At 34.7% G+C, this 21,308-nt stretch overlaps 1 pseudogene; it reads left to right on the top strand.

Annotated features, from left to right (window-relative positions):
* Positions 1 to 2,459: 2,459 nt before the first annotated feature.
* LOC149238015 (endochitinase 4-like) lies at positions 2,460 to 4,071 on the top strand (annotated as a pseudogene).
* Positions 4,072 to 21,308: the final 17,237 nt, after the last annotated feature.

Below are 21,308 nucleotides of genomic sequence, written 5' to 3'. Positions count from 1 at the left end.
ATAAGTTGCATTCTTCATTACTGAGTCCTAGCTTTGTCCAAGGATAAACCACATTAGTTGGTTCAAAATGTCGACCAAATTCTAATGATGTAATTAATCTGAAAAACAAACTCATTAACATACACACACACACACACACACATACATATATATATATGAGAAATTGTTATTAATTTTTTTATATTTAAGATTTGCCTCTAATCTAATCCAATCAACTAATTAAATTAAATATATAATTAAAAAAACTTTTAATATAAATCTTATTAATATAATACTTAATTTTGAAAATAATTTAAAATATCCACATTAAACTATTATCAAATTTTTTTATGTTTAGAGTTTGTTTTGGGTAGTCAATAATAAATAATAGATGGTATGAAAAATTCTAACAAAAAAACTCTCACATACATCTATAGTTTTGAAAGCTATCTTGAATGTCTTCCCTCTTATTGGGAATTGGTTAATATAGAAAACACAAAAAAGTTTGTAAGTTTATTTGGAAATGATCTAGTGATTAAATGCAATAATAGATACTTTCTATCAACACATAAATTTTGTGACCTCAACCAGGTGGAATTCTTCTTCTTCACTTAGATTTCGCATCAAGATTTCATCCCAAGTCACATTCACTAGATGTTTTAGTAAGAGATGGGTCTCCACGAAAATGAAAGGCCAAGATGGAACAAAACTCATTTATTTCCCCCTTGAATCATGAAAATGAATGAATAGTCCCTAAATTCGGCTAAAAGGTACATTGCCAAGCTTCACTCCAACACATTTCATAGATCCATCCCCATAGCGGAGAAAAGGCAATGCATGCTAAAATTCTCTCTGAAGGAAAAAAATAGTTTCCAAAAAATTGCGAACTCATGAAAAACTCCAAAAAAGAGTTTTAGTGGTCCGAGAAAATGTAGCTACTTCAAAGAAAGACATTGAAACAAACCAACATATTATTCTAGACCGCTTTCTCAAGAGGTGTTTGGATAGAGATCCAAAGGACTACAAGGTCTCATTATTCTTGGGAGGGCACCATAAATGAAGAATATTTTAAAACCTAAATAGACAATTGTCACACAAAAGAGTACAAGGCACCCCCTTTGATGATAACCTAGGAAATTAGGTTAGCCTAGAATCACTCCATGCTCATTGATGTGTCTCCTTCAATTATACAATATGCAAGGCAAGGATTTCTCATATTAAATTCTATCCCACAAAGCTCTCATATGTAGGATTCCCTCCAACGATTACACACTATAATACAAAAGGACTCACCTTTGGAATTTTTTGAAGGTATGGTTCAAGGAAAATGGTCCACTGGAGGGGCGAGGTGGGTGAAACAATTCTCACACAAAATACTACAAGGTGCCTCATTTAATAATAGCCTAAGAAATTTGGTTAGCTTAGAATTGCGCCATGTTCACTGTGATGGTATCACAGGAGAGAAACTTTACAACAAAAAAATGCAGACAACAAAATTCAAAGACAGAGAAAACAACACAAATGGAGAAAATGACAGAGGTCACAAACAATAATGAACACATAAAACAAGCTTTTTCATCACTAGAAGGCCTTGCCTTGCCTTGCATTTCTTAGGCAAAGGAAAAGAAACAAATTTATAGATGAGGGAAGAAGATCTAGAATTCTCTAATTCTTTCATGTGGAATTCATGATTGCATAGTCATTTCCATAAATTCAATGGTGGTGTGGTGCATTTGGCATGGGAATGGTGGTGACATCTGAAGATGGTGTTAGCAGTAACTTTTGGCATAAGGCAACGTTGACGTCTTCATTATAGATTCATGTTTAACATTCTCCCACTTGAAGCCAAATGAAGAATCTTGAATCAAGTCACACCAAGTCCTACCATGGTTCTACATAACTCATACTTATTTATTGGTAGAATCTTAGTGAGCGTATCAACAAGGTTCCTATCTGTATGGATTTTTTCCAAGGATAATTGTCCTTCCTCCAATACATGTCTAGTCCAATGGTACCTTAAGTCAATGTACTTGGTTTTTGAGTGAAATGCTGGGTTTTTAGGCAAGTGAATGGCATTCTAACTATCGCAATATAGAACATACTTGTCCTACTTTATTCCTATCTCTCCTAGGAATTGTTGCAGCTATGTGCTCTACCTTTGTTATAGAGAGAGCTACTATTCTGTGTAGCCTTGACACCCAAGATAATGTTGCTCCTGCAAATGTATATAAATAACTTGTAGTGGGCTTTCTGGTGTCCATATCTACAGCCATATCCACATCTGTAAATCCTTCAAGTACACTCTCATTATGACCAAAACATAAACAATAATGACTAGTACCCTTAAAATACATCAAAATCCTATTTACTCCTTGCTAATATTGTTTGTGTGGATTGGTAAGAAACCTACTCACTAATCTCACTATATATGCAATATCTAATCATGTACCTACAATGACATACATCAATTCTCACACAAAATGGTCCATTGGAAGGGCGAGGCAAGGTGGGGAGACAATTCTCACACAAAAAACTACAAGGTGCCTCATGTAATAATATCTAAGGAAATTTGGTTAGGTTAGCATCACTCCATGTTTATTGATGTGCCTCCCTTAGTTATGTAATGTGTAATGCAATGTTTGATCGTATTAAATTATTTTCTACAAAGCTCACATATCTAGGATGCCTTCAATGATTAGACACCACAATATAAAGGGACTTGACTTGGGAATTGTTTGACGATATGGTTCTAGAAAAATGGTCCATTGAAGGACTCAACAACCAGGGGTTCAACTTACTTTGGAGTATTGAAGGACTCGACAACCGAGGAGTTCAACTTACTTTGAAGCATTGAAGGACTCAACAACCAGGGGGTTCTCTTAGCTTCATATCTACAAAGATTCTCTTCTTATTATAGATTGAATGAATGGAATAATTATCATTATAAAATTATACATGTATGCCTGTATTTCAAGACATAAAGAATGACCACTACTTTACTCACATCTCTTTCGACCATGTATATAGAGATAAGAACAAAGCGGCAAAATAGCTCTCCAAAACTAGTTTGGAAATGGAGAGAACCTCTAAAATCATTGAAAATATCCAAATAAGCACATCAAAATATCTTCACCAAATAAGACTTCAACTTTGACAAAATAGATCATGGTCTCATAGTTTAGCTTTTACATGCTATTTTGAAGTCCTTGTTCCTCAAGCTTCTATACAACATTGTCTCTAAATGCTTATAACCTATACAACACATGACGTATTATTATATCAAATTTCTCTTTTGACTGAATACATTCAAGTTTCATAGTTTAATGTTTGCCAGGGATGCTAGAGCAGCCCCTGTACCACCTTAGGGGGTAGATCTCCTGGTACTACTGAAGGTGGAAACATGGGGACCATAATTTCCCAGAGTTTCTTCTACGGTCTTGCAGGTGGAGCTGCGAGTTCCTGCGAGGGAAAAGGATTCTACACTTACGACGCTTTGATAGTTGTTGCCAATGCATATCTAGATTGGGCACCACCGGGTCCGACGACGACCAGAAGAGAGAGCTTGCTGCCTTCTTCGCTATTGTGATGTACGAAAAATTGTTTCTTCCGTCATGTCAGGGTTGTGCTACATCAACAACTATATAAATCCTTCGTCAAACTACTGTGACCTGAGTTATAGCTCATGGCCGTGTACGAGCGGGAAGAGCTACCATGGGCGTGACCCTCTGCATTTAAGCTGGTAAGTAACTCCTCATGCAAGTAATACTGTCTCCTCTTCTCATCTGTAATGGTTAATGAATGCAGGAATTACAATTATGGTGTAGCCAGGCAAAACATTGGGTTCGATGGACTGAACAGCCCAAAGGTTGTGGGGCAAGACTCCACCATCTCATTCAAGATGCTCGTGTGGTTTTGGAAGTAGAACAACAGCTGCCATTCCACCATAACCTCCGGCAGGGCTTCGATGCGACAATCAAAGCCATCAACAACATGGAATGCAATGGTGGAAACACTGATGCAGTGAATAGCAAAGTTGGTTACTACAATACAGTATGTGGCCAATTGGGTGTCGATACCGGAGCCATTATGTAAGGACCTGCGGTCCGTGCAACGAGCAGGGCGACTCCACCATGTGAAGGACTTGTGCGAAATGAACCAAAAGACGAGTTTATATGATGTTGGGTGAGTTGTGAGGGCGGTCCCATGAGTTGGGCGGGCCGACTCTCCACTCGGGCGAAGGCAACATGTTGAACGAGTTGGCTTGGGTGTTGGGCGTGGGTCGGCCGGGTGACATAACCCGCCACCCATCCGTATATATTGGTGGAGTGTTTGGTGAGACAAGCCATCATCATTTGACCAACACGAGTTCGAACAAGGAGTTCTGCGGTGCGTGGATGAGCCCGCATGATGGGAAGAACTTGGGTGAAAAACTCGTGCAGGAAAGTCAGCTGAGAAACTCGGGTGAGAAAACTCGGGCGAGGGTGAACTCAGGCGAGTTCGAACTTGGGCGAACTCAGGCGACTCGTGCGAGTTCGAACTCAGGCGAGTTTGAACTTGGGTGAATTCATGCAGGAAACTCGTGCAGAAAACTCGGGCGAGGGCGAACTCAGGCGAGTTCGAACTTGGGCGAGTTCGAACTTGGGCGAGGTCGTTCAGGCAGAACTCGAGTGAGGTTGTTGGGCAGAAAACTCGGGCGAGGTTGTCAGGCAGAAAACTTGGGTGAGGTCATTCAAACAAATCAGGCAAGGTCATGGGGCGACCCAGGTGAGGTATTTTGGGTGAGTCGGGTGAGGTCGTCGGGTGACCTGGGTGAAGTCGTTCGGGCGAACCAGGTGAGGTCGTCAGGCAACCCGGGTGAAGTCAGGTGAACGAGTTCGAGTGAAAAATTTGGATGGACGAGTTGGGTGAATGAGTGGATGTGCAGATGGGCGAGGGCACGTCGTGCACGCCAAAACAAAGAATCGTATGGATGGGCGACCCGAATAGGGCACACTGTGCACAATGAAACAATGGAAATAGTGAAGTGTTGAAGTTGTGAATGGAGGTGTGACTCGTGCGGAGGCGCCCATGTGTGGCTACTTAGTTATGATGAGGCGTGCCCAAGTTGGGAAAATGACACAATCGTTCGACGAGGTGAACGAAGGGTTGGTGAGTCGTGCGTCGACCGTGCAAAGGTGCCGACGAGCTAGGCAATCGAGTTTGCCGAAGTTGGAAAATTGGCTAAGTGTAAATTTGGGGTTTCCCAAGATTTAACTTATACTTATAAAAGAAGATTATTCCAAAAAAGTTCAATTTTCTAGGACTTTTTAGCGGTTTTTTAAGGTAGATTTTCAATTTTTACCATTGTGCACAAATTATGACAGAATTTGGTATTTTTGCGCAATAGCTTCTTTTCGTCATAAAAAGTGGATTATGAAGGCATGTGGTGGTAAAAAAGGTAAAAATACACTGTTTCCCTTTTGAAGCACTCAATTTGGCCTTAAAATGAGTTTGTGTCATATGTTTTTGTTGCAACATTGGGCAACATGAAAAGTGAAACAAGGTAGAAATTGATTTGACCATATCTTATCCGTTGGTCCTGAAATTTTTATGGTAAATGTATTGAGGTAGGGTTAATAAAGACAAAAAAATTCAAGAAATTTGAGTGTGTATCTTTCAAGAAATCGGTCACTTTCACCTACAACAATTTCTCAATTTTCTCGAAATTCGTGCATCCATTGGCTAGGATATTTTGTGGGAAAATGTAGAATATTAATGGTAATAATCTCCCAAACATTCAAGAGAATTTGATTTACCATTTGAGAGAAATTTCAAAAAGAAGGTTGTTACATGAAAATGATACATTTTGTGGAGCAAAGTCAAAGTGATGGAGCAGCATACCATAGCCAAACCAACACCAGATCAACCATTAGATCATGTTCTCTTCTTCAAATCCAACAAGAAAACTTGAGGTAAAACTAGCCTTAAACTTTTTAATTTGTTAAAAAAATTGGAAATTGTAATAAGAAAGTTATTCTAAAACATGTGATCTATGTATTTGACCCTATCATAGCCACATTCTTCAAACCATTTTCTCAATCCTTCATTCGTATTCTACTTTGCATGCATAATCAATCCCAATAATTCTTTCCAACCTTCATACCTTATTGGATACTCTACAAATCGTGTTATGGTTGAACCCCATCCCATGATTGCATAATCTTTTCCTTCATAAGGTCTTATGTTTGCCCTAGTAATAATCTTGTCTCCCACCATTGTCATGTTTAAATTTCTATTCTTGCTACAATATAAATTGATTCATCTCCTTGAAGAACAATTTGACCTTTTTGGCCTTCATATGAGACTAATTCAAAATGTGGAGATGATTTTCTTAATGAATCATCATAGTACATGGTTGTAGCACATGCTCAAAAAGTACATGGGCATTTGGATTATGTGTCATATTGTTCATCTTTAGATTTCTAATGGAAGCCAAGAAATGATGAGTACAAATCCACAAGAAGAAGAAGGTTGCAACAAGGCTTTGTTTACACACTCTTGAAATCACTTGGAAGCATATTTTAGGCTTTGATCAGTTGTATAATCCTCACCAACAACTCTTATTTTTTGTTATGTGCAACTCATATTGCCAACGCTTCACATTGGGAAGTCTTCTTATTTCGTTAGTTTGTAGTTCTTGAAGAAACTATTTGATAACATTGTTGAAGTAGGATAGGTTGCTATAAAAAAATGTTTCTATGCATTGAAGATAAGAAGACAATTGTTATGGGTTGCAATCTATGATCATTTCCATCTATACTAATGGGACGAACTTCACAAGGATTTCCTGTAGATTTTCTTGTATGTGATATGGTGAAAATTACCTTCAAATAATCTTATGCGCTTCATCCAATTTGTTAACAATGGAGGGTAGAAACTAGATAGGCCCAAAACCCAGTCAATGATGCTTTTAGAGTCACCGAATACTTGTAATTTGTTGATGTGAGCTATTTTGCAACGAAGAGAGTACCCCATAAAGCTATAATTTATGCCCTGTTGTTGGAGCTCCTGCCTCCCTCCCACTAGAAATGATAGAATGTGCCTGGTTCAGAAATCATGAGAGCATCACAGCCATGTGCCTGGTTCAGAAATCATGAGAGCATCACAGCCACAATAATTGTTAGAGAAGAAAGCTCCATTGAAAAAACCAACCGGGAAGCATTGCCTCAAGTTGCAGTGAGGGATTACAAACATATCATTTATTTTCTTAAATTTTCATATTATATGATCATATTCTTTGGAATTTTCAAAAACTTGGATGACAATCCATGTTTCTCCATTCTTTGGAACACATCAACTTAATTTGTTGTATTTTTTCAATTAGTAATTCTTGCTCTCTGCATTGGTAAATCCATTAATGATATTTTTTTCAAACAGCTAACCTTTTCCTGAAGTATACATTTAATTTGTGAGAATGCAATGTTGAAAATAGATAATAATTCATCATAATCTGATATTGTATCTAGATGCAAGAAACAACACATCTTGGGGAGGTCCTAATCTTTGATAACAAGGAGTTCTGCGAGATTAAACATGTGCCTAATTTATAATAATGAAATAGAAAGCACCAATCATAAGAAATAGAAAACCCCATTCATGGATAGTATGGGTGGATGAAAGTGTTAATGGAAGGTTAGGTGACTACTTTCCTTGTTGAGTGTTTATGTTGTCACAAGGAAAAGCATTTAAATCACATGAGTGTGTACATCTGTTTAGAGGGAAGTAAAAGGATTGAGCTATGTGCAAAGACCTCTACACATTCACTCATTTATGGAGGCGAACTCCTTCCCAGAATGTGAATGGGATAAGCTGGTTTCATGCTCCCCATGTTCCAATGGCTCAGGTAGCTCACGCCAAAGTAGTTGTGTTTATTCAAGGAAACAAAGAAAAAGGGTAAATAAGAAAGAGGCACTTTCATTTTTCATCATTATGTATTTGTTAGGAATTCTTATGTTCCATGGTATTCTATTTTTTAAAAGTAAAAATTAAGATTTTGGGAATATTTAGATGGGATTTGTGAGATATTGGATTGAATGGGTTTCAAAAATTTCAAGCCAAGTAGTTTATGGTGTTATAATTTAAGACAGGAGGGAGACATATTAGATTAGAAAAAATAAAATGATGATTAGAAACATTTTTTGTTATTCAACAAAGTTTGGATGACAATGTTATTAGTATAATTGTAGCAACAACATGGTCCAAAGAAGTTTGGGATATCCTAGAAATAAAATATAATGAAAGGGGGAGTAACATAAATTATCATCAAGCTATCATAATAGAAGAAGTAGTTGATTTTGACATTGAATAAATAATAGGAGACATTATGGAAGGCCTTGCAAAATCAAAAGAAGATATACAAGACATGCAAAGTGTAATTGTCCTAAATGCTACAAAGAAATTGGGAAAATATTGCAGAATAAAAATGTGACTTTGTAAGAAATTCAAGACATGAATGTGGTGAAGAAAGTGAAGATTACTATGTAGATACAAATGTGGATGATGAAATTTAAGTTGAAGACAAAATTGGAACTACCATTGCAGCAACTTTGAAATTTATTGAAGACATGAATGAGGTTACAATGAATATTGAATTTGATTATGAAGCTAAATTAGCACTTATTGGGGACTAGCTTGCAAACCCTAGGTATGAGGGAGATGAAATTTGGTATGGGAAAGTTGTAACTGTAGAAAAGGAGATGAAATAATATGAAGATGTTTTTGAGGTTACAAAGATTGAAAAATATGTTTAATTAGTACTACTGAAGTACAAGCAAATGTAGAAAAAGAATTAGAGAAGAATGAAAAAAATATCAAAGAAGAAGATCAATGTAAAGTGGAAGTTGAGGAACAAGAAAACCTATGCACACTTTAGAGTTTGGAGGAAAAAAGAAGAAAATTTCTGTACAATATAGAACTGAGGAAAACCAAACAACCTTTTGAATTAATTTCAAGTGTTGTAATCCTAACTATGACTAGTAGAGACTAGTAATCATAATTAAGGGTCTTCACATAGTTTGAATATAGTTTGCATGTATTGCATGAAAAATCTGAATTTAACAAATAATTAGGGATAGATATAAGAATTAAAATTAGTGTGGCTATTATTAACATTCTAAGATTATTCTAGATTATCTCTCCACAACATTTTGTGTCTGTTTATTCTTCTATTCTCAAGTAATTGAATCAACTCCAATTCTTGAACTACAACTCTATTGTGTAATAATATTGTATGAATTATGTATTATCTTAACTATTGTACCAACTTCTGGGTTCCTCCTCTATCGATTGGGATCTAGTGCTACCATATCCAAAATCTAAATATGCATTGGAAACTGTAATGAAAATGTTCTAAGTTTAAAATCTCTTGCCATAACAAAAGATACAATCTCCACTCACAAGGTCATATTGAATAAATTATGGGGATTTGTGGTCACTGTGCTTCCACCTCAACCACTTCAAGATCTCTTGGGTGAGTTGCAATAAGGGTTTCCCTTTCAGCTATTTCCATAGTAATTAACACCAATACTACAATAGCCATACCTTTTGCAACACATATTGCAGCAACGATCACAATTTCAAGCATTAACATTTATGCCCACTAGTAGTAACACTAACCACAATTCCATTACCGATATACCATTACCGGTCCCCATTGTTGATAACTCCTCTAACACTCCCACACTTACTCTCAATGTTTAATTTCTTGATATGGGTAACTCAATGGGATGTTTGTTGTATTTTCTATTGAATCCTCATCCCTTCCTTTTGCACATCAAACATAAGCAACTCAATCCATCCACATCCTAAACATTAATTTAAGAATTAGTGATTGCGATGAGACTCACTTACAAGGTAGGAATTTCAAATTTGAAACACCAATCAAATTTGATAATTTCTAGAACTCTGAGCGCCTATTTTGATCACTTTCACAAAGAACGTTGATGGGAAGGAAAAAAATTGGCTATATTTGAGGAGAAAATCACCTTGTCAAAATTTTAGTTGTATTTGGCTATATTTAGTTGTATTTCAATAAAAAATGTTAATGGAAAAGGAAAATCTCCTATGACCTATCAAATTCCATCCCTGTTTGCTTCACTCTGGAGTGTCAACCACCTATTTTCAATTTATACAATAACAATTTATTTATTCAAAAAATTTAGATGTTATCACCATTACACTCATAATGAATTCAAATTAATGGAACACAACTTGAGATTTCCTCATATTATTGTTACATGTCTTATTACACTGAAGGTGTTTTTAAGGGGAAGTTGCTAAGAGGACTTTCATCACCTATCCAGAGCCAATAAAAATATGTGACATGTCTACACTATGTTGTCATTCATTTTTCAACAGTGAACTGCCAAATGCGGAAAAACCAATTCATCATGGAGATGACTAATGGTCAATGTGATTGTTCCATCTGACAACCCATCTTCACATGCTCTTATAATGGCCACCCTTCACTTTATGTATATCACAGTCTCATTAGTCTACTCTTTGCTCATACCCTCAATTCCTTTCTACCATAAGATTGTTGTGGTTTTATTTATGTTCACTCATACACTTCAATGGTTTTTAGCACAAGATTCCCTAGCGTTTTTACCACAATATTTTTAGTTTTTTCCCATATTTTTTCATACCCTTAATTTGTTTTTATCAGAATACTTTCAAGCATTTTCAGCAAAATATTCCACATTGTTTTATCTTTATTTTCTCATACCCTTCATTTGATTTTAGAATAGTTGAACAACTTCTAATACTTGTGATTTAATTATCAACTATTTTATGCTTATTTTGGAGTATTTTGAGGAATTGTAGTGGTATTAGTGGATATTATTCCCAATATTATAAATAAAATCATTCGAAAGAACTTGCTCATAGTCTCTTACAATTTAAAAGTTAAACTAAAATTTGTTTGCAGAAGCTAGGAGCCTATGGTGAGTATCCCGTTGTTCTACGGGGACAAAAAGATCTTTGTGGCTAACAATAAATTTATATGTTTGATTCAAGATATTCCTTAATGGAAGTTGTCTAACTGGCAGGGCACCGATGCCTATGGGTTCACTCTATATGACCCTCAATAGGGCACTTGGAATCGATTTACTTTAATTCCCCAATTTTTCGATGGGATTCCCCTCTTTTGTGTTTGGGTATATAAGAAGTTAAATATGATTGGGGGATGGAATCCCTCTTGTTGTGAATCAATGAATTATTTGTTTATCTATGACTTCATGCTGGGTAAATGACACCAGATAGAATACATGGTGATGGTTTGATCCTTCTTCGCATGTTATGTTTATCCTAGGGGGTTTATCTACATCTTTGAAGGACATGACAATGATAAAAATTATCTTCGGGTTGTAGAAGCAAATGATGTTAAACAAGACAAGAAGGAGGCTCTACCTCCTATGAACCAAGAGTGATACTGATGCCATGGAGTCTTTTTAAATGGAGAGTTCACTATGATAAGCGGACATTCAACAGAGTCGAAGGGTCGAATCAAGAAGCGTGGGGCAGTATTTAATCATAATATAGGTGTTTGCAGTAAAATGGATAATATGTGGAATATTTAGTGATGTCTAAGGTTGTGCATAGATAAAGAGAAAGACATGTACTCGAATAACCTTTTTGTAGCAGCAAACATTTCCTTTATATCCATTGCATTACATGTTCCCCTGCACACAAAATATCTAAGCATGTTAAAATAAATCATAAATCTATATTCCCTAAACAACAATTAACTATTTAGAATTATGAATTCATAAATACTAATATTAATATTCTTAAAAATATTCAACCTAATCAAAAGAGGCATCAAGAATGAACCATTTAAATAAAAATTAAAGGAGGCATGTTATTATAATTCAATATCATCACAGCAAATGCTATATCGCAAATATTTGAATTTTTGTATTAGGGCCGCTCAATTTTGAAAAATAAACATGAAATGTTTAAACCTTTTCATGTCAAATGAATTCCATTACATTATCATTTTAATATGCTCTATTGCACAATAGGTTTTTGTCTAGCCATGTCACGATGTTGGATATGAAATCAAGAAGATAAAAAATCAAAAAATCAAAATGTAGTTTACCATTAGATAAATATATGATTCACTCTCACACCTAACATTTCCCTAAACAATTCAAATTTAGTCTTCCCAAGAGGCTTAATGCAGAAGATATCAACAACATTTTCACAAGTATTACAATATTCAATAAATATCTCTTTGGACTGAACCTTTTCTCTAACAAAATGAAATTGAGTATTAATACGTTTTGCGTTTTTATGAAAAACAAGATTATTTGCCACCTTGATTGAATTTTGATTGTCACATTTGATCATTGTAGCATCCTTTTATTCTTCTCCTGCATTATGAAGGAGTCTCCTCATCCAAATTGCTTCACAAGTGGCTGCACATACAACTTGATACTATGCTTCTACTGATGATAAATATACAATACTCCGCTTTTTATCGCACCAAGAAATGACCCCAAACCTAATATTGAAAGCATACCCTGTTATAGATCTTCTATTGTTCAGATCTCCAACCCAATCTGAATCTGAATAGCCTATCAACATCAAAAGAATTAATATATTTAAGGTTCCTTGAAGATACCTTAAGACACCTTTTATTGTCACCCAATGATTTTCAAGAGGTTTTTTCATGAACTGACTCAACAAATTAACTGAATATGCTAAGTCAGGTTTAGCTGTAGTCAAATAAATCAAACTTCCAACTAGCTGTCTGTGCAATGTAGTATCCACCTCTTTAGAACCATCATCATTATGAAATTTAACATTTTGTTGTATAGGTACTGAAGCAACTTTACACTAATCCATTTTGAATTTCTTTAATAATTCCCCTACATACTTCCCTTGAGTAAAAAAAGTTTGGCGAGAGTCCCTCCAGACTTTAAGACCCAAACAATAATGTAGTTCTCCAAGGTCTTTCATTTCGAATACCTGTGACATCGATGCTTTAATTTTCTTCAACCAATTCATTAGAATTTCCAGTAACAATCAAATCATCAACACATAATGAAATCAACACAATCTGCCCCTTTAAGTCAAATCTGCTATACAGATTTGGATCACTTTTACTTATCTTATAACCATGTTTTAAGAAGAAATAGTCTCTCTTTTCATACCAAGATCTAGGAGTCTATTTCAATCCATACAATGTCTTCTTTAATTTACAGGAAAAGTGTTCCTACCCCTTTTTATTGAATCCTTCTGATTGTGTTAAATATACCTCTTCTTTCAACTCTCCATTTAGAAAAGCAGATTTCACATCTAGCTGGTGTAGGCTCCAATGGTACTTACTAGCTAAAGCTATTAACATTTTAATGGTATTTAACTTTGCTATAGGAGCAAAAGTATCCTCATAATCAATTATTTCTTTCTGTGAGTACCCTTTGGCCACCAACCTAGCTTTATACTTTTCCACACTACCATATACTTTGAACTTAGGTTTAAATAATCATTTACAACCAATGGGTTCTTTTCCTTTTGGGAATTCAACTAATTCCCAAGTTTCATTTTTAATTATGGACTCATATTATTCTTTCATCACTGACCTCCATTCATCATAATAATTTTCTTCATTATAATTCATTAGCTCAACAACATTTAAAATACTAGTCATAAGAGTATAATCTTTGTACCTTGCAGGTAAGTGAGTTCACCTACCTCATCTCCTTGGTAGTGGACTTGCCTCAATTCTGTCATGTGTGTTTGCGAGTAGAGATGTTATATTTCATGAACAAGTTGATGAAGGAAATAAGGACAGAAGTTATGAGGAGTGGCACATGCCTTTACTGATTGATGACAATAATGATGAAGCCAAAGACAAACATTTACAATAGCAACAATAGCAACAAAAATAAGAACCTAGCGATGTGGATACAGTCAACAGTTGAAGTCCATTCAGAGGTGAGCAGGAAATCACACAGGACAGAATAGAGGCAAGTCCTCTACCAAGAAGGTCAATTAAGCAGATGCACTTACCTGCAAGGTACAAAAATTATGCTCTAATGACTAGTATTTTAAATGATGTTGAGCCCATGAATTATAATGAAGAAAATCAGTATGATGAATGGAGGTCAACTATGAAAGAAGAATATGAGTCCATAATTAAAAATGAAACTTGGGAATTAGTTGAACTGCCAAAAGGAAAGGAAACCATAGGTTGTAAATGGTTATTTAAACCTAATTTCAAAGCATATGGTAGTGTAGACAAGTATAAAGTTAGGTTGGTGGCCAAAGGGTACTCACAGAAAGAAGGAATTGATTATGAGGAGACTTTTGCTCCTGTAGCTAAGTTAAATACTATTAGAACGTTAATAGCTCTAGCTACTAAGTACCATTGGAGCCTACACCAACTAGATGTGAAATCTGCTTTTCTAAATGGAGAGTTGAAAGAAGAGGTATATTTAACACAACCAGAAGGGTTTATTAAAAAGGGGCAAGAACACTTTGTCTGTAAATTAAAGAAGGCATTGTATGGATTGAAACAGGCTCCCAGATCTTGGTATGAAAAGATAGACTCTTTCTTCTTACAACATGGTTATAAGAGAAGTAAAAATGATCCAAATATGTATACCATATTTGATTTAAAGGGGCAGATTGTGTTTATTTCCTTATATGTTGATGATTTGATTGTTACTGGAAATTCTAATGAATTGGTTGAAGAAATTAAAGTGCAGATGTCACATGTATTCGAAATGAAAGATATTGGATAACTGCATTATCGTTTGGGTCTTGAAGTCTGGAGTGATTATGGCTAGAATTTTGTTACTCAAGGGAAGTATGTCAGGGAATTATCAAAGAAATTCATAATGGATTAGTGTAAAGATGCTTCAGTACCTATACAACATAATGTTAAATTTCAGAATGATGATGGTTCTAAAGAGGTGGATGCTACATTATATAGACAATTGGTTGGAAAATTTTGATTTATTTGACTACAACCAGACCTGACTTAGCATATTCGGTTAGTGTGTTGAGCCAGTTCATGAAAAAACTTCTTGAAAATCATTGGGTGGCAGCAAAAGGTGTTTTAAGGTATCTTCAAGGAACCATAAATTTTTGCATTAAATATATTGATTCTTTTGATTTTAAATTGGCACGTTATTCAGATTCAAATTGGGGTGGAGATCTGAAAGATAGAAGATATATAACAGGGTATTCTTTCAATATTGGGTCTGGGTCATTTCTTGGTGTAGTATAAGCAAGGTACTGTATCTTTATCATCAGTAGAGCAGAGTATCAAATTGTATGTGCATCCAGTTGTGAAGCAATTTGGTTGAGGATACTCCTTCATGATGTAGGAGAAGAACAAAAGGATGCTACAGTGATCAAATTCAACAACCAAAATTCAATCAAGCTGGAAAATAATCATGTTTTTCATAAAAACACAAAAATATTGTACTTAATTTCATTTTTTTAAAGAAAAGGTTCAGTCCAAAGAGATTCTTAATGAATATTGTAACAACCGTGAAAATGTTGCTGATATCTTCACCAATCCTGTTGGGAAGACTAAATTTGAATTGTTTTGGGAGATGTTAGGTGTGCAAGTAAATCTTTTCTCCATTAATGGGGAGAGTTGAAAATTAATGTAGAAAATTTGTTTCACAGTTGTGTGTGTGTCCTAGATTAGAGTTAGTTCGTATTTTCTAGGATATGGTTTTTATCTCCCTAAATTGAATGTAAACTTATATATTTATGATTTAAAGATTAATGAGATAGAGCGTATTGCTTGGGCAGTCTCCGGGTGTAGCTTTCTCACCTGTGCGCTGCTAGTCTTCAATGTGTAAGTTTCATTCTAGTTTTGTCTTTCCATTTTTTAACACAGTACACTCTATCTCATTAATCATTAAATCAGAAATATATAATTTTACATTCAATTTAGGGAGATAAAAATCATCTCCCAGAAAATAGGAACTAACTCTAATCTAGGACACACACAACTGTGAAACAAACTTTCTACATTAATTTTCAAGTCTTATTGTATGGGAATAGAACATTTCTTTAATCCTTTCTCTTTTTGATAATGTTTATAGGTGCCATTTAGCAAATAGCAAGGTAATTTTTTAATCATGTTTAGTAAATTTCATAATTTAAACATGTTTTAAACAAGATATTTATATATACAAGTTATGTGTGAGAATTATCCATTGATATAAATGAGACTGGGAATATGATGACATCTTTAATTCTAATCCATTGTATTTAGGAAAATGATTAATTTATGAACTTGAGGATACTTATCAACCTAATTAACCATGGTACAACAAAGCATTTTAAAAAGTATTCCTTGCCTTACTCCATGTGGAATAATGAAATAATTTCAAGCTATTTATTATTCTTATTATGCTTGCGAGTATTATGCATTTGGTAATAGGTTGACCAACTATTACTTTGGTAAAATAAAATAAATAATTCTCAATTTTACAAAGTAAAACTTTAAAGATTGATTTTTTATTTATTACAAAAAAAATATTAACATTTATCTATAATACTATTGGTTGTAATTTTAAATATTTTATTAAAACATACCTTGTAATTCTTCTTGATATGATAGTAACACTTGAAATTTAATGCTAGTCAAATCATATTAATTTTTATCTCCTTGATAACTACACAAACTCTTGCAAATATCATTTCATTAAAAAAAATAGCACCAAATCTCGTTCATTTAGATTTTCATAAAAAACAATGTCATTCTTGAAATGGATGCCCGACCAAGCTGTGCATTTCACCGGAAACCTAAGTATATGAGTGACGTTAATATGTGAGTGATGGATTGATTACCTGTGAATTTGATGCGAAGGGTACCCGGATTTAGGCCTCAGGGGTTGAGAGACCAAGAAACTATGGCAGAGATCATATTTTCGAATGTGAGGAGGGTTTAGGATATGTGGTGTTGACCTACTCTCCCTCTGATTGAATGGCCCTCTCGACTGCTCACTTTCTTTGACCGTAACTCCTATTTCTTACCCCATAGAAAAGTTAATGCAGTCTGACATGCAAGGGGAATAGCAGTTTCCTTGCTGCTAAAGTGCCAAAGTCAACTTTGAGAGAAATATAAATGCAAGGAAACTGCTATTCCCCTAGCATGTCAGAGTGCATTAACTTTTCTATGGGGTAAGAAATAGGAGTTGCCTTCTTTGACGGCCTCAATCTCATTTCCACGTGTTTCGCAGAGGTTAAGCTTTACACGACTTTTAAGCAATCACATTATTTGAAGCTCTTGTAATTTGGAGGAGCCGCCTAATTGAAATATTTAACGAAATTATTTAGAAAGACAGAGCATGCAAGACACAAAATAACACAAATAAATCGCACATGATAACATGAGTTACGACTCTTTTATTGATCTCAAAAAACAATTATTACATTGAACCCGGAGAGGGGTATTTAAACCTTTTTCGACTAACGACTCACCTAAAATAACTTTACATGCAATCACACACTAAATTCGACTATGACTTAATTCGACTTGACTTGACTTAACTTGACTCTCTAAATTTAGCTAACTCTTCATGTGTGAGTAATCAGCTTATTTTAACACCAACGATGACCATAAGAGAGAGCTCAGTGCCTTCTTTGTTAATGTGATGGAAAAAAAATTAATTATTCCGTCATGTCAACATTGTGCTACATCAATGAGATAAATCCTTCATCAAACTAATCTGACCTGAGTTACACCTTGTGGCCATGTGCGAGCAGGAAGAGCTACCATGGGTGCGACCCTATGTAGTTAAGCTGGTAGGCCACTCCTCATGCAAGTAATACCATCTCCTCCTCTCGTTCAAGATGGTCATGTGGTTTTGGATGCAAAACAACAACTTCCATTCCTCCATAACCTTTGGGTAGGGCTTCGGTGTGACAATCAAAGCTATGAACAACATAGAATGCAATGTTGGAAAAACTCTTGTAGTGAATAGAAGAGTTGGTTATTGTTAATACTGGAGCTAATGTCTCCTGCCAAATCTTTTTTCTCTTCATGGCTGCCAAATATATCAATAAGATGTCCATGTCTATATAGTAAATAGAAATTTCAATGCATCTCTCGTGTTTTGGAAAACTTACAGAACATTTCCAAGATAGATACATATTTTTTCTTTGTCAAAATAATGCCTAATAAGTAGTCCTTAGAAAAGGACATGTTTCTTTATACCCAACATTTTCCAAAACAGAATGTGAAAACTAGTAATAATATCAGTATTTGTAGTCTCTATCTAGCGAAAAGAAGTAGAGGCTAAAGGATGGAAATACTGCATGTGTCAGTCCTGGTTTCATGATTGTATGCAACATAAAAAATGACTCCTTGAGTTTTCCCAACTCCTCTTTTTTGAAGCTTGTCTGCGATGTGATTATGTTCCCTGTAGATTTTCTTGTATGTGATTTGGTGAAAATTACCTTCAACTAATCTTATGTGTTTCATCCAATTTGTTAACAATGGACTGTGGAAACTAGATAGGCCCGAAACCCAATCAATGATGCATTTAGAGTCCCTGAATACCTGTAATTTGTTGATGTGAGCCATTTTGCAGCGAAGAGAGTACCCCATAAAGCTATAATTTATGCCCCGTTGTTGGAACCCCTGCCTCCCTCCCACTAGAAATGATAGAATCTGCCTGGTTCAAAAATGATGAGAGCATCGCAACCACAATAATTGTTAGAGCAAGCTCCATCGAAAAAACCAACCAAGAAGCTTTGCCTCAAGTTGCAGTGATGGGTTACAAACATATCATTTATTTTCTTAAATTTTCATATTATATGATCATATTCCTTGGAATTTTCAAAAACTTGGATGACAATCTGTGTTTCTCCATACTCTGGAACAGATCAACTTAATTAGTTGTATTTTTTCGATTAGTAATTCTTGCTCTCCGCATTGGTCAATCCATTAATGATATTTTTTTCAAACAGCTAACCTTTTCCTGAAGTATACATTTAATTTGTGAGAATGCAATGTTGCAAATAGATAATAATTCATCAAAATTGGATATTATATCCAGATTGAAGAAACAACACATCTAGGGGAGGTCATAATCTTTGATAACAAGGAGTCCTGTAAGATTAAGCATATGCCTAATTTATAGTAATGAAATAGAAAGCACCAATCATAAGAAATAGAAAACCCCAATCATGGATAGTATGGGTGGATGAAAGTGTTAATAATGGGTTAACCTGCAACGAAAAAACTCATTTAAAATATCTATTGAAGGTTAGGTGACTACTTTCCTTGTTGAGTGTTTATGTTGTCACAAGGAAAAACATTTAAATCACACTTTAAATCACTTGAGTGTGTACATATATTTAGAGGGAAGTAAAAGGATTGAGCTACGTGCAAAGACGTCTACACATTCACTCATTTATGGAGGCGAACTCCTTCCCGGAATGTGAATGGGATAAGCTAGTTTCATGCTCCCCATGTTCCAATGGCCCGAGTAGCTCACGCTAAAGAGTCCTAGATAGGTAGTTGTGTTTATTCAAGGAAACAAAGAAAAAGGGTAAATAAGAAAGAGACACTTTCATTTTTTATCATTATGTATTTGCTTAGGAATTCTTATGTTCCATGGTATTCTATTTTTTAAAAGTAAAAATTAAGATGCTAGGGATATTAAGATGGGATTTGTGAGATATTGTGTTGAATGGGTTTCAAAAATTTCAGGCCAAGTAGTTTATGGTGTTATAATTTAAGATAGGAGGGAGACATATTAGATTAGAAAAAATAAGATGAGGATTAGAAACATTGTTTGTCACTCAACAAGGTTTGGATAACAATAATTGCAGCAGCAACATGATCCAAAGAAGTTTGGGATATTCTAGAAATAAAATATAATGAAAGGGGGAGTAACATAAATTATCATCAAGTTATTGTAATAGAAGAAGTTGTTGATTTTGACATTGAATAAATAATAGGAGACATTAAGGAAGACCTTGGAAAATCAAAAGAAGATATACAAGACATGCAAAGTGTAATTGTCCTAAATGCTACAAAGAAATTTGGGAAAAAAATGCAAAATAAAAATGTGACTTTATAAGTTCAAGACATGAACAAGGTGAAGAAAATGAAGCTCACTATGTAGATACAAATGTGGATGGTGAAATTGAAGTTGAAGATGAAATTGGAACTACCTTTGCAACAACTTCGAAATTTATTGAAGACATGAATGAGGTTACACTGAATATTGAATTTGATTATGAAGCTAAATTAACACTTATTGGGGACTAGCTTGCAAACCCTAGGTATGAGGGAGATGAAATTTGGTATGGGAAATTTGTATTTGTAGGAAAGGAGATGAAATAATATGAAGATGTTTTTTATGTTACAAAGATTGAAAAATATGTTTAATCAGTACTACTAAAGTACAAGCAAATGTAGAAAAAGAATTAGAGAAAGAATGAGAAAAATATCAAAGAAGAAGATAAAAGTAAAGTTGAAGTTGAGGAACAAGAAAACCTATGCACAATTTAGATTTTGGAGGAAAAAAGAAGAAAATCTTTATACAATATAGAACTGAGGACAACCAAACAACCTTTTGAATTAATTTCAAGGGTTGTAATCCTAACTATGACTAGTAGAGACTAGTAGTCATAATTAAGGGTATTCACGTAGCTTGAATGTAGTTTGTATGTATTGCATGAAAAATCTAAATTTAACAAATAATTAGGCATAGATATAAGAATTAAAATTAGTGTGGCTATTATTAACATTCTAATATTATTCTAGATGATCTCTCCACAACATTTTGTGTCTATTTATTCTTCTATACTCAAGTAATTCAATCAACTCCAATTCTTGAATTACAACTCTATTGTGTAATAATATTGTATGAATTATGTATTATCTTAACTATTGTAGCAACTTCTAGTTTCCTCCCCTGTCTATTGGGATCTAATGCTACCATATCCAAATTCAAAATAGGCATTGGAAACTTTAATGAAAGTGTTCTAAGTGTAAAATCTCTTGCCATAACAAAAGCTACAATCTCCACTCACAAGGTCATATTGAAGAAATTATGGGGATTTTTGGTCACTGCGCTTCCCCCTCAACCACTTCAAGGTCTCTCGGGTGAGTTTCAATAAGGGTTGCCCTTACAGCTATTTCCATAGTAATTAACGCCAATACTGCAATAGCCATACCTTTTGCAACACATATTGTAGCAATGATCACAATTTCGAGCATTAACATTTATGCCCACTAGTAGTAACACTAACCACAATGTCATTACCGATGTACCATTACCAGTCCCCATTGTTGATAACTTCTC

This window comes from Pinus tabuliformis, chromosome 8 (assembly GCF_031772625.1).
Source record: "Pinus tabuliformis cultivar Carrire ecotype Pingquan chromosome 8, CPIR1, whole genome shotgun sequence".
Classification (NCBI taxonomy): Eukaryota; Viridiplantae; Streptophyta; class Pinopsida; order Pinales; family Pinaceae; genus Pinus; species Pinus tabuliformis.
This window is presented reverse-complemented; position numbering and strand designations above follow the sequence as displayed.